This window comes from Balaenoptera ricei, chromosome 11 (genome assembly GCF_028023285.1).
Source record: "Balaenoptera ricei isolate mBalRic1 chromosome 11, mBalRic1.hap2, whole genome shotgun sequence".
Taxonomy (NCBI): Eukaryota; Metazoa; Chordata; class Mammalia; order Artiodactyla; family Balaenopteridae; genus Balaenoptera; species Balaenoptera ricei.
Window position 1 is genome coordinate 796,350 of NC_082649.1, and position 13,544 is coordinate 809,893.

At 49.3% G+C, this 13,544-nt stretch overlaps 1 protein-coding gene and 1 long non-coding RNA gene across 4 annotated transcripts in view; one reads left to right on the forward strand and one right to left on the reverse strand.

Moving 5' to 3' along the window:
* EXOC2 (exocyst complex component 2) overlaps window positions 1-11,913 on the reverse strand; it is a 156,064-nt gene extending 144,151 nt beyond the window's left edge. For both annotated transcript variants that reach the window (XM_059937762.1, XM_059937763.1), the window contains exon 1: window positions 11,475-11,913. The gene's annotated coding sequence lies outside the window, so the exon portion shown is untranslated. The remainder of the gene's footprint in view (window positions 1-11,474) is intronic.
* LOC132374254 (uncharacterized) overlaps window positions 10,834-13,544 on the forward strand; it is a 79,636-nt gene continuing 76,925 nt past the window's right edge. For both annotated transcript variants that reach the window (XR_009505612.1, XR_009505611.1), the window contains exon 1: window positions 10,834-11,203. This is a non-coding gene — a long non-coding RNA (uncharacterized LOC132374254). The remainder of the gene's footprint in view (window positions 11,204-13,544) is intronic.

A 13,544-nucleotide genomic window follows, 5' to 3' on the forward strand; every position in this document is an offset into this window, starting at 1 on the left:
ACTCTGCGCTCCCAATGCAGGGGGCCTGGGTTCGATCCCTGGTCAGGGAACTAGATCCCACATGCATGCCACAACTAAGAGTGCGCATGCCACAGCTAAGAAGCCCGCGTGCCACAACTAAGGAGCCCACGAGCTGCAATTAAGGACCCCACCTGCCGCAACTAAAGAGCCCACGTGCTGCAACTAAGGAGCCCACCTGCCACAGCTAAGACCTGGTGCAACCATATAAAAATAAATAAATATTAAAACAAAAATTATTTGTTACAGTTGATGTGGTGGAATGGGGATCCAGCCAATGCTCCTAAGAAAGGGAAGGAGGGAGGGGAAAAAATCAAAACCAATGCTACCTTTGTACATCTATTTGATGAATATGGACAAAGGCTGAGGACAGATTCCAGAGGTTAACGTTCTTGGGAGAGGGTAGAGGGTCAGAGAAATCATGCTTTTAATACATTTTTATACGGCTTTCCCTGTGGCAGTGAGCACATATGTAAACTTCTGAGGTGCAGTTAGCCTTGGGCTATGCTGAAAGGCCAATTCCGGAGCACAGTACAGAGCAGCCCTCGTGGACGGGGACCCAGGCAGTCTACCACTTCCTTAGGAACAGTGACCACAGGATGTTTCCTCTTGGTAGTTCAGGACCTGCTCACTACTCCTGCAAATCCATTTGCACAGGAGAGGGATAACAATAGCATCCCCTACATTTAAAAAAAAAAAGGAGAAAAAAAGAATTATTGTACCAAGGTCCCTGATAAAGAACAGTCCTCAATGGGTTTGGTTAGGACCGCATCGTATTCTTGTCTGTACTCCCAGCACCCAGCCCAGGGCCAGAACAAGTGGACACTTGGCAGATGGTGGCTGGGAAAAGAGACCAGGGAACACATGGGCTCACTGGCGCTCTCTTCTTCTGGCTCTTCAAGGACAGCAGCAAACCTGAGGCCATGTGGGATTCCAGCTATGAGACACCACCGAGAGGTGGCCTTTGAGAGGGATGTCGACCTGATTTGTCCCACTGCAGGACAGACGCCATTCCTTGATTCTGTACCGTATCCCATTGGGTTTTTTTTAAAAAAGAGATTGGAGTTTGTTTGTTTGTTTGTTTGTTTGTTTGTTTATTTATTTATTTATTTATTTATTTATTTATTTATTTATTTATTTATTTATTTTTGGCTGTGTTGGGTCTTCGTTTCTGTGCGAGGGCCTTCTCTAGTTGCGGCAAGCCGGGGCCACTCTTCATTGCGGTGCGCGGGCCTCTCGCTATCGCGGCCTCTCCTGTTGCGGAGCACAGGCTCCAGACGTGCAGGCTCAGTAGTTGTGGCTCAGGCCTAGTTGCTCCGCGGCATGTGGGATCTTCCCAGACCAGGGCTCGAACCCGTGTCCCCTGCACTGGCAGGCAGATTCTCAACCACTGCGCCACCAGGGAAGCCCCCATTGATTTTTTAAACCAATAAATCTGTGCCACAATAGCAATCACCAAAAACTGCTATAGAAACTGAGTCCTCTAACTGTACCCTAAAAGCTTACTCGATCACCCTATGACAGCGCCTCTGGCCACCCATCCCAGAGGCGCTCACTTTACAGGCAGGTTAGAGTTCGCGCCACAGGAAGGAATCAGAGGCGAATCCAAATTAACCACCAAGACCCGCGCAGAACACCTCCTCTTCTTGGGCTGCCTCTGGGAGGGGTGGCGTCCAATTGTAACGCCCAAGAGGTGAAAAGTTTCCTATTCTATTACCGCTTCCATAAAGAATTACCTGAAAATCAGAAATCTAATGTGTACAGTCAGATCTTTAATACTGAGTCCCCTCTTCCCAAAAAATACTTAAAATGTTTAAACCAAAATGAGTTTTACCCCTCATAAATCTCTGATTAGAAAAATATTTATTTTTCAACCATCTTTTATTTCTACAAAAACCAAACCAAAACTGATTTAAGTTTGATTTTTCAGTTTAAAAACTCCACACATAAAAAAGGAGCAGTACTGAGAATATAAAAAAATATTCCAAAAAAGAAACCACAAAAGACTCCAACTCTTCGGGCCTAAATAATGTAAAGTCCAAACAAAGACAGTGATTTTTCCTTTAGGCTTAAAGATGAATTTGTCTCCAACAGAGAAGCATTTGAAGATGCTATTTTTAAAAATGCTGCCAAGGTATTGTGGCTCTACAGACGCTCTTCTCTGCCCTGCAAAGGACTCACTGCTCTTGAGGGCAGTTTCCACTCCAGTGGCCCCTCTTCCTGCTTCCCTGCTCAGGGCTCATTCCTGGGGGACTCAGCCCAGTAAACTCGAAGCAAGAAATGGAGGGACTCAGTCCAATTAGGATTTATCCACTGAGAGTTCAAACAACCGGTTAGCAATGACACTGATGACACTGTGCAACTCAGGACCCTGCAGGACCGCTGTGGCAGAGGGCTGGGTGACAGGCAGTACACAAGTGGCACTTCTATCAAAGATAAGCCTAGAGCATTTCACAGCTCCTGTTAAATATTTGTTTCCAAAACAGAAGTTCAATTTTATTTTTAATGATTACTTGACTGTAGCATCTATTTATCAGTGTTTTCTCTCTCTACATAATTTTCATGTGCTATGTAAAAGACATAATGAAATTACTAACACTACACACATTTTGCCATAATCAACACACAAAGTTACATATTTTATGATTCCATCTACATGAAAATTCAGAACAAGTAAACCCGTAGAGACAGTAAGTAGATTAGTGGTGCCTAGAGGAGGGGAATGGGAAAGGATTGATAGTGGAGTGATGAAAATGTCAGAGAATTAGATTGTGGTGATGTGTACATGACCTTGTAACTATACTAATTTTGCTTCAGAATTCCTAGGAGCATTAGATTATCATTATCACCACAAACACAGGACCCCCCAAAAATGGACACAAGAGGAAATACAGGATGGCAGTATTTTTTTTTTTTTAAAGCATTTGACACTACTAAGTTCTAAAATCTTCTGATACAAGATCAAATGAGACTAAGGCAGGCCAAGGCCAGGACTGAAAGGGAGCAAGGGAGAGGAGGAAGGCTTTACCCTCTCAGCTCATTTACTGAAACCCAGGGTTAAAATCAGCGGGAAAAGCAGTCGAACAACAATAAGCCACCTATATTAGCCCCTCTGGAAAGTGTCAGTGGCCTAGCCTTTCCAGTCCTGAACAGGCATCAGCAACACCAACTCCATTCCAGCAAGACTGCTGGGAAGACAGGGAGAGGAAGAAGTAAACAATGGAAAATCCCAATGACATCAACAGTCCACATGTGCTCACTTTAAGTCACAAGATACTTAACCATCTCTATGAGAATGTTCAGGAATGAGAGAGGAATGAAATCAAGAAACTAAGCTATTTATAATGAAAGAATTAGGAAAAAAAAGATATTATCCTAAATTTATATTATTGCATGAAAACAAAGTTTCATTTGTCTCATTTAAAAAAAAAACTGAGTAAATTTAAAGATCCAATTGGCTTTATTCAACAATTCATGAATTAGGCAACACCCCATCTAGCAAATAGAAAGGCGGTCCTCCTCCGCGCTGTACCCAGTGGAAGACTTCTGCAGGCAGAAGGGGCTGGATAAAGAAGTTACCAGCACAGAGCTGTTTCAGGCAAGGTCACCTTCCTCCGGGGAACAGCAGAGATTACCTCACTGGCCTGACCAGGTAATTTCAGACTGACTGGTTAAGACTATCTTCCTGGGAAAGCCTGAAACTGCAATTAAATTAGGTATTAAAGTCTCAGTTTGGTGACACGGGTTTTAGCACAAGTGCTTCCATTTGGGGCCTGTTGTCTCTTTTTTTAATAGTCTCGACTTGTCAAATCTTTACCATGAAATAAGCCAATATGACTGCTGACAATATAATAACTACAGTAAACAGGCATGCCAAAATCAATGTAGATTTTCACAAAAGGTCAAGGAATCAACTGTCAGCTTAAATTGGTTACTTTTATTAAAACTGTTATACATGACAGGATGTCACTTAACTCCCAGATTCCTTTACATAAGCAGAGCTGGATTAATTTGACCCAAATTTTGTATAATAGCTTTCCCAATTTCTAAAAATGCATCAACTTTGTCACTTATCTTGAAATTTCTGCTTTACTTCCCTAGCTCTATCTCAAAAGAAACTTCTCCAAGGCCACATATCTTGGCACAGCGAAAGCAAAATCACCCCAGCACTCAGCAGTGCCATGAGCCTCGGGGATCAAACAGGGAGACAGCGCAGGCGGAGGCTGCAGCCCAGCTGGGAGGGATCGAAGCTGCTCGTGCTTAGGAGAGACTCTGGGCACAATCCCGGCATCCGAAAGAAAGTAAAGTAAACAGTCGTGCTCTCTCCCATCCTCCCTGTTAGCAGCCTCTCGGCTGAGGGAGACCACACACTCGGACCACACAGCGCCGGCTCAACTCGCACGCAACGTCCAACAGCTGTCACTTGGGGCCGGGAGGGGAGGGGGAAGGGGGGAGGGAAGGGGAGGGGAGAGGAGAGAGAGTGGGGGGGGGGGGCGGAGGGGGGAGGGGGAGGAGGGGATGGAGAGCCAGAAAGGCAGAGAGGCAAGACAGCGAAGTGTGGTTTCCCTGAGAAAACAAGCCAGTCCCGGCCTTGTGTGGCCTTGACCTGTACTCCCCCAACCAATTTAGTAGCTGATGAAGGATTAACAAAGCATCCATTTAACATCAATTAACCTCCTATCCATCACAGGTCAAAAGAGAAAATTACCATTATAAAAGCATTTCATTACAATAAAGACAAACGTATTTTCTTATAATCTATAATATATACTTAAATAAATGCATTTTCTTTTAGATTTATATTATGTTGGTTTTAACCCGCCTGCCTCTTTTCCTTTAATGAAGCGCACAGCATGAATATGAAGTGTTTCTGCAACAGAGCTCAGAAAATTTTAATTTTGTAATTTTCCCATATTTCACTGTGGCACAATCTTTAATTTTCCAAAAGACTTATTGATACAAAAAAACACAGTAAATTATCTTTTACATAACTTCAGGCTAAATGTACACAGAAAAAAAATAACAAGTAGCAGCATTAGGGGGGAAAAAACAGAAAACGTAACCACAAAAGTAGCTTTAAGAGGATTAAACCAAAATTTTTTACTATTTAGTAAGGAAGAATTTTGATTTGAATAGCAGACAAGAACTCTGAACAAAACGAGTGATCAGGTGTTCTTTCACTGTCAGGTACCCAAAGGCCCAGCTCAGCTAAAGGGATTAGGCCAGGAGTTGGAAAAACAGAAGTTCTGCCTCACTGAAGTCTTGGAGAACCTTCAGCAAATAGGCCAAGGAAAGCCTCCTGATGCTGAAGCACTATTTTCTGAGGTCAGGCCATAGAAAAGTGAGTTTCCCCCCCAAACCACCAAATAATAGTAATAATAATAAACTCCCAACCCCCCCCCACCGCCTCCACCCCCATGCTACTCAAATGAGCATCACCAGGGAGCAGATCAGGAAGGCAGACTCTCAGCAGCCCAGCCCAACCCACTAATACACATCTACGCCATTCTGTGCACAGGAGTGTTTGAGAAGCACTAGGTAGACCTATCCTGCCCAGAGCCGCCCTGGATCCAAAGGACCCCCAGAAAAATCTGGTTGCAGAGCTGCCTAATGAGTCTGAAAAATAAAATCATACTCAACTAGACTCTTGGGCCACCCACCAACAGACCCAAACTGCAGAATTCACCACATCTTCCTGGAGCCACTTCAACCTATCCTAGGATAGACCTGCCCCCCAGGGCAAGGCACAGCAGGGGCAGCTGGCCCCAGAGGGATATCCCAGAGACCTGGGGAAAAGTCTCAGAGAACGGTGATTTACCTCCTTCTGTCCTCTGTAAACTCTACTTTTCCTGAGCAAGGTCAAGTTCTACCACACTGCCACACCCTTTACCATCTCCTGCACAGGGTGGGACAAGTCTTAGACATAAGGTCGTGAACTCCTGTCCAGTGTCCTAAGTTAATCATCTCCCTCCTCCTGCTCCATCTCAAAATCATGGTTAATGAAAACAGAGTCATGCACAAATCTGAAAGAATCCGTGGGGTACCAAGTGTACTAAGAAGGCTCCTGAGGTCTCAGAAGGGATGTCAGCAGAAGAGCTGGACAGACAAGAGATGCTTTCCCAGCTCTCTCTTTATACCTCTTTCCTTTATTACTCCCATAAAGAAAGTATAACTGAGGTATACTGGGTTTTTTAATGAATGTGTAAGTTTCAACTCATTTGGGGAAAAAAATCCAATGATTTAAAAAATATAACTGATAAACGGGACTTAATTTTTTTTTTTTTAAATGGGAAAAAACCCTTCACTCCTGCTCCAATGTTTGGAGGTACGGGATTAAAGGGAGAGAAGGTACACAAGGCGACTAGCAGGGAATGCTGGAAGCCAGACAGTCCACAGGGAAAGCCTGACAGTTCCACTCTCCAGAGCTCCCACACACCTCACCTGTCACATAAATACCGGATTACCCAGCTATTCCCTTAAAACAAGCACTGGATTCCATCTTAATTAGAAGAGTTTATTAAAACTCTCCTCTATTTCCCAGAAACTATAAAATCTCTGCCTCAGCAGGCTAAGTCTCCTCCTAGGGGACAATTACCTTCACTACATTTCAAAGCTAAAAGCTGTGGGTCCAAAGGTGACTGGTCCTCTAACTCATGCCACTGGACACTGATGACATATCAAAAATGAAACAGAACAGTGCAAATCCATCCCCTCTACCACCACCCTTCAAAAAAAGAAACATAAGAACAAAAACCTCAAAGAAGATACACTACTTACTGGAAGGAAGAAGGAGAGTGCTTCATGTCAAAGCACGGCATTATTCGTTCGTCAAATCTATTGCCAGGTGTCCCCATGTCCCTTACCACTTCCTCTTTACTAGATCCACATGGGGTGGACAAAACATAACTTCTTGATATTTTAGGAAACGTAATTTTTTAGGGAAAAAAATATCCAGGTCCCCCTGGAAAGACAGGTCACCTGGACAATACTGAAAAGGTCCTTATCAAATAAAACAGATTTCTATTTTTGTTTAGTGGACCCAGAAGATTTGAGATATATACAGAAACTAGTTACCCAGCACCTCAAAAGATGACAGTGTCAGATTCCCATCCCTAAGAATAACAAAGAGGGGACTTCCCTGGCGATCCAGTGGTTAAGACTTCGCCTTCCAATGCAGGGGGTGCGGGTTCTATCCCTGGTGGGGGAGCTAAGATCCCACACGCCTCGCGCCAAAACAAAATGTAAAAACAGGAGCAACACTGTAACAAACTCAATAAAGACATTAAAAATGGTCCACATCAAAAAACTCTTCAATAAAAAAGAAAGAGAAAAACAAAAAGATGCAGGTAAACCAGGATCTGAAATGAGGGAGTACCCTCAGGTTGTTCAGTCAAAACAAGTATCTATTAAGCATTTGTTGGGTCTCTGGCACTACACTGGGGAAATGACAGGAACAAGACCTAGTGACAAGGGGGTCCCAGGTGACCTTGGCCTTCAGCAGAGTGGTGGGCACCTAACCAGACAGCAGTGGGGTGACCGATGCGGCATATAAACAACTATTTAAGAAATCTGGCTGGGAAGGGAAGGAGAGAGAGAAACTTTAACAGGTGAATGTGAAATCAAAGGAGGATGCTACCTTTTTACTGTGGTTTTTCTATTTCGCTTTGCTGCTGTCTGTCTAAGCGTGTCTAGAGGCTGGCTGGAAGGAGCCTTTAGCAGGAGATGAACACTGAGCGAAGTGCACCCCAAGGCAGGAGGGGAGGGGTACAGGGACCCGTCCTGGGGTAAAGGCAACCACTTTCAATGTAACCGGGAGCAGGAAAGGTTCTGGAAGAAAGAGCCCAGGATTCTCCTCTGAGAGCTCTTATAGTTCTCAGGTGGCAAGATTATCTGCTTAGTATAGACTGATTATGTGAAAAGATGAGAGGTTTGAAAAGAGTAGAAAATGCTTAAAATAGATTCTGCAGAGAAGCAGCAAGTGGCTAACAAAGAAAACTCTAAAAAACTCTTTGATGGCCACTTGCGAGTTGTGAGCACAGATTTATAGGGGTACAAATCTAGACGCTGTGATTTTCCCCTTCTGGTCTCAGAACCTCAGTTCAAGCATTTAAAAAAGGCAAAGAGTTGAGATGGTCCAGGACTGAGACTCTGTCGGCCAGATGCCATAGAAAGATGAGGGAGGACACAACTGAGCATCCTGGTAGGAGGGTGATGGAAAATCGGGTAAAGGAGCAGAGGGAGGTAACTGAGTGAGGGTTGGAAAGACAAGAGACTGCCAGCAAAAAGTGGGTGGTCTGAGCTCCGGATTTCAGAGGTGAACCAGTCTCAGGTTGGGGCACCTCAGTCCTGCTCCCCCATCCCCCAGCACCACACCTCTGGCAGCAGCCAACCCTCCGCGGAGCCTCCAGCTGGGGCAGCTCTGCTTTCTCCTTTGTCCCCCCCAGCTGTTTAGTTGCCCTTTGGGCCTCACTATCCCGTTTGTTCCCTCACTCTGCCCACACCTCTGCAAGTAGTTCCTTTATTTAAATCTCCTTATTTGAACCATCTGGCACGAATTCTGATTCCTGACACCCTGACTTACCCAAATATGTCAATCACATGGGGCTTTCATTAAAATTAAACTAAAGCCAAATATTCCTTGCTTTTTATCTTGTTTTGCCTTTCAGTAAAATTATAATACAACAAAAGTTAAAATCATACACCCCTCACTTTACAAGCAGATATGGCCATAAAAAAATGCACCAAAGCTTACAGATGAAACTAAAGGCCAACCCTGCCAAAAGTGGCGCAGCTAGCAAGTAGCAGAGGCAGAGCTCAGTCAGCGCTGCACAAGGACTTCTGAAAGCGAACTCGTGCCAGACAGCACCCCAGGTCGTGCCGAGGATCCGCCTTGCGCAGCTTACATTCTAACTAAGATCCAGGTTTCCTAAGTCCCAGTGTCCACTGGTCTTTCCATACTGGCACCAAGACTAACTGTAAGTGGGAAATAGTAAGTAGAAGGAATTACTCCAACCAAAACGGAAAATTAAGCAAACTGTATAGTCCACCCCAGTCTTAACTGCTACCAACAGTATTAAAGGATGTTAATGAAGCTTTTGAGCAAAGCTAATACAATTTTCCAGGAAAAAAAAGCCTCATAAGTCAGTTCCAAACTCCTCTGCCTGAAGTTCAAGGAACTCCATAATCCAAAATGCACTCACTTCCCAGCCTATGGTCCTCTGTTTCTCATAAGCCACCCAGAGGTTCACGTGCCTTCTCTCGGAAGGGCCACATCCTCCCCCATCAAGGTCTGATCTCCATGAAGCCTTCCCAACTGCTCCAACCCCAAAAGATCCTTCCCCCCTCTGAATTCCTGCTGTACTTACACTGAATACTGCAGCTTAGTTCTTGGCTATTTAATGGAGAGGGCAAAAATATCCCCTTTCTGAATACAGACTAATTTTATTTCTAACATGTGTTAGGCATATGCTAAAATTGGGATACAAAAATGACTAAGGCCAATCCCTGTCTGGCAAGAGCTTAGTCTTCTGACAGACGTGTAAATACCAACAATAGCTACAACCCCTAAGATACCACAGGACAGGACAAGCGCTAAGTGGTTATAGGATACACTGAATTGGAAAATTTCAAAGCAGGAAGAACTCTGAGATCATCTAGTTTTATGTATTCTCAGGTACAAGGAAACTGAAGCCCAAAAAGGCTGCTACGTAGCTCAGCCCATGCTACAAAGCAGGTGGTGGTAGCACACGGATCCGTAAATGGTGCTTCGACTCCCTAATTTTCAAACTGAGGTCTAAGGATGCCTACAGGTGCGTCCACAGAGATGCATCATTTCTCTACAATTACGGTAAGCTTGTGTTTGTATCAACAATTCTTTCCAATCGACATAAACATGCACACAATCACGTGACCGAAGCTAACACTTCCACCATGCGGTCTCACCAGGCACTCCCGGGGATCCAGGAACACCTTCCCCAGGGTCTGAGAGCAATCAAGGCCCTAGCATACGGCTCAGCAGAGCGATGGACGTTACTTCCCACCCCAGTCGATTTACAATCCTCTTTACCCAACACGGGCCTGAAACCCACGCACTCGGAAAACATGTGAGCTCTACTCTGTGGCGGGCGCTGAACGAGGAACGCTGGCGAGATGACAGGAGTAAGCTGGAGAACGGGTGAACAGTCATGGAGAGGCTAACTGCACAACCAGCATTTCCTACGTGGCCTCAGGCTGCCGGGCCCAGCACTGGAAGCTGTCCGAAGTCCTTTATTAAAACGCTGCCTGTGCAGAAATTTTAAGTACTAGTCCCCCTTCCCATTAGAGTCATACAGCACGGGCTCTCCAGTATTTGTGGGATGAATGAAAATTCGACTTAGCATGCTGATAAACCGTCTTTTAGAGAGGTAACTTTCAACACGATATTCAGCTCGGGAAATTAAATGCCTGACAAGAAGGAAAAATCATTTTCTGAAACTTCCAAGAGCTGTTCCAAGTTGCGCTGGGGGGCCCTCTGTGTAAAACTACTAGACTTCTACTGCACCAGACAGAAGAGAGCGTCGAAGTACCAAGCGCGCATCGCCCTCTTTCCATCCCCCGCTGTGGATCCACCACGCGGGACACAGGGGCTCCCCGGGAGGCTTCCGGCTGTCAGTTCCTGTGGTCACACCCCGCCTGCCCAGGATGTGAGCAGAGCATCGTCAGGCATTCGAGGGGCGGCGCGCACACCTCAGCGAGAACGCGCTTTTCAATACAGCGCATCCACGTGACTTACTTAAGCGTTCTAAAACACTGTTAAAGCTCTCCTTGCAAGTTTACTCAGATTTATTAAAAAAGAAAAGAAAAGAAAAGCACAAGTTTCCCAGACTCGCTAGTAGGAGCGGTCGCCTATTTCCCCTCCGAGAGAAGCGCCTGCGCGCCGTTTCCCGCCCGCCTGAGCACGCCCCGGCGTCCGGGCGCGGCCGCCACGGCAGCCCGCGCTCAGACCGACGGCTAGGCGCGCCGCCGCGCTGAGCTCCGTCTCCCCGTCCGTCAAGGGGGGATAACGCAATCGACCCGGAGACACGGCGACGGGCGCCCACTAAACGCTCGGCGCAGCTCTCCAGTGACGCGACCGAGGAAAACAAGCAACACCGGCCTCTTGACTTCGCTCCCCGCCAGTGAACCCCCCAGCCCTACGCAGGGACAGGTAAGCAGGCGCGCCAGGGAGCAGCTGAGGCCGACGGCCACCCGCCCCCGAGGCTCGGCGCTCCGAAGGCGCACGCCGGGAGCCGGGGCGGGGCTCCGAGTCCCCGGCAGGGGCCCCGGACGGCGGGGCGGGGGCGGGGCTCCGGGACCCGCGCAGGGGCCCCTCCGCACGGTCGCGGCTGCAGGGCGGCGCGGGGCTGACGGCGGTCGCCCGCCCTTCAGCCCGCGGCCCCGGCCGGCCTCAGCCAAGGCCTCACCCGCCCCACACCTACCTGCAGGCCCGCACGGACAGGGCCCCGCGCTCGACCAAGGGCTTCCTGGCCGCGGCCGCCCCGCCGCCAACGCCCTCACTTCCGCTGCCGGAGCGCCGAGGGCGTCGATCCGCCGCGCAGTCGAGCGTCGAGCGCCCGACGGCCGAGCCCCAGGGGCGGGGTGGGGGCGGGAGTTGGGAGACGGATGGGAGCGGAGGACCCGGCCGCGACCCCGGTTCCTCAGGAGCCTCAGGCTGAGCCTCCGCGTCTGGGCGGCAGGCGACGCGCAGGCCGGGACGCCATGGTGCTCGCGGCCGGGAGCCCTGAGCGTGGACAGTGCTCGGGTTCGGCGAGCGGGCGCTGCCGGGCGCCGGCCTCCGACATTGAAAGGCAGCCCGTCCGGGCCCGCCCAGGGGGAACCGGCTGCCTGACAGGGAGCGGCCGCCGCGGGCCGGCCGGAAGTGACGCGCCGCCGCGAGCGCGGCGGGACCGGAAGGGAACGCGCTCTTCCGGCCGCTCGGTTTAGTGCGGAAGCAGCCGCGCGTTGTGTGTTCCAGGGCTGAGGTCTGGATGAGCCTCTGCTTCCCCGGCCCTCCTCTCCGCTCGCCTGTGCGGGTTACTCCAGCCGACGGGCCGGCCTGTTTGCTCCGGGGCCTGGGAGTGTGTAGCCGTGGTGGCGGCGATGGAGCTGCGTGCTGCGTCCGCCCCTCCGGACGCGGAGGCCGAGGTGCAGCCGGGGAACGGGGCCTTCCCTCCCGGAGGCCAGGCAGCCACTGGGTGGCAAGCGGATTTCCTCAGACCCAGATGCAGATCCGGGTTCGGGTTAGTCTGCCCTGCCTGCAGGGCTCTGGCAGTCATCACTGTGCAGTTGTTCACTGTGTCTGATTTATCATCAGGGGGCTTCCCGTGATATCACCTGGGACAGGGACCCGTTTAAGAGTGAAAGAGGTATGACAGAGAGGCCAGTACCGCAAGATGCACTGGGTCTGCCCTACTTCACACACCCAGAAGGTGCCACCCTGGTGGAACATTAGAACGGCCTCAAGGGCACAGCTGTGGCTCTGGCCGGGGATAACGTTTTGCGGGGGTGGGATGCTGTGCTATGGGATGCAAGGTGTATTGTGAACCTCATACCAGCGTACGGTGCTGCGTCCCCAGTAGAGCCCTGGCTCCTGCGGCAGGGAAGGATGCTCTGCCAGGGGACACAAGGTTCCACTCAATCTAAAGACTTCTCCTCTCCTGGGCTCCTCATACAGGCGACAAAAAAAAAAAAAAATGACCCTTATGATCAGTAGGAAATAGGGGCAGGGAGGATTACTTCCGGACTCAGGGCACTCACTGGGCATCTTTTCCGTGCCTGGTGATAGCAGCACATGGATAACGCAGCACCCCTGGCCTGACAGGGGCATGGCAGCCAGGGGCTCAGACCCCACAGGGACGAAGCGAGCCACACCATCACGCAGGCACCCTAGGCCAGCAGAAGTGCTGGTGGAGAGTGAGGGACATCCAGAACGAGTGCTAAAGGAGGAAGATACTGAGAACCTCTATGGCCCCAGGACTAACTGCAGCAGGAGCCCACAGCTCAACCCGTCAGTGCTCCTGGTGTGGGTGTAACTCAGCGTGAGGCACCAGTGACAAGACCAAGTGAATACAGCAGGGTGTAGCAGTGCCCACCAGAGCCCACCCATACCCCGTCTGCTGCCCCTCTGCTTTCTGACACCTGCCGCTGTGCCTTGGGGCTTTCTTCCTGGACACATGGTAGGCCGGAAGCACGGGAGAGTTTCCTGGCCCGGAAGCAGGCTTCAGCCAAAGACAGGCGAGGAGTTGGCGTGGAACTCTGGTTGCCTGGCTCCTGGGGCGGCTGGGAGGCATGGTATCCAGCGTGTCCAGAGCTGCCCTCGAGGCTGGGTCCCAGTGCGCTCAGGACCACCTTCACCCACACCTCTTCTTGCTTCCTCCCCTTTCCCACCTGGCTTCTCCGTCCCCTCCTGGGGTTTCCTGGTATCACCTCCCAAGTTAAATTCTAGCCTGGAAACCATATCACAGGGTCAGCTTCTGGGGGAGTCCAGCCAAGACAGTCATTATCACAGA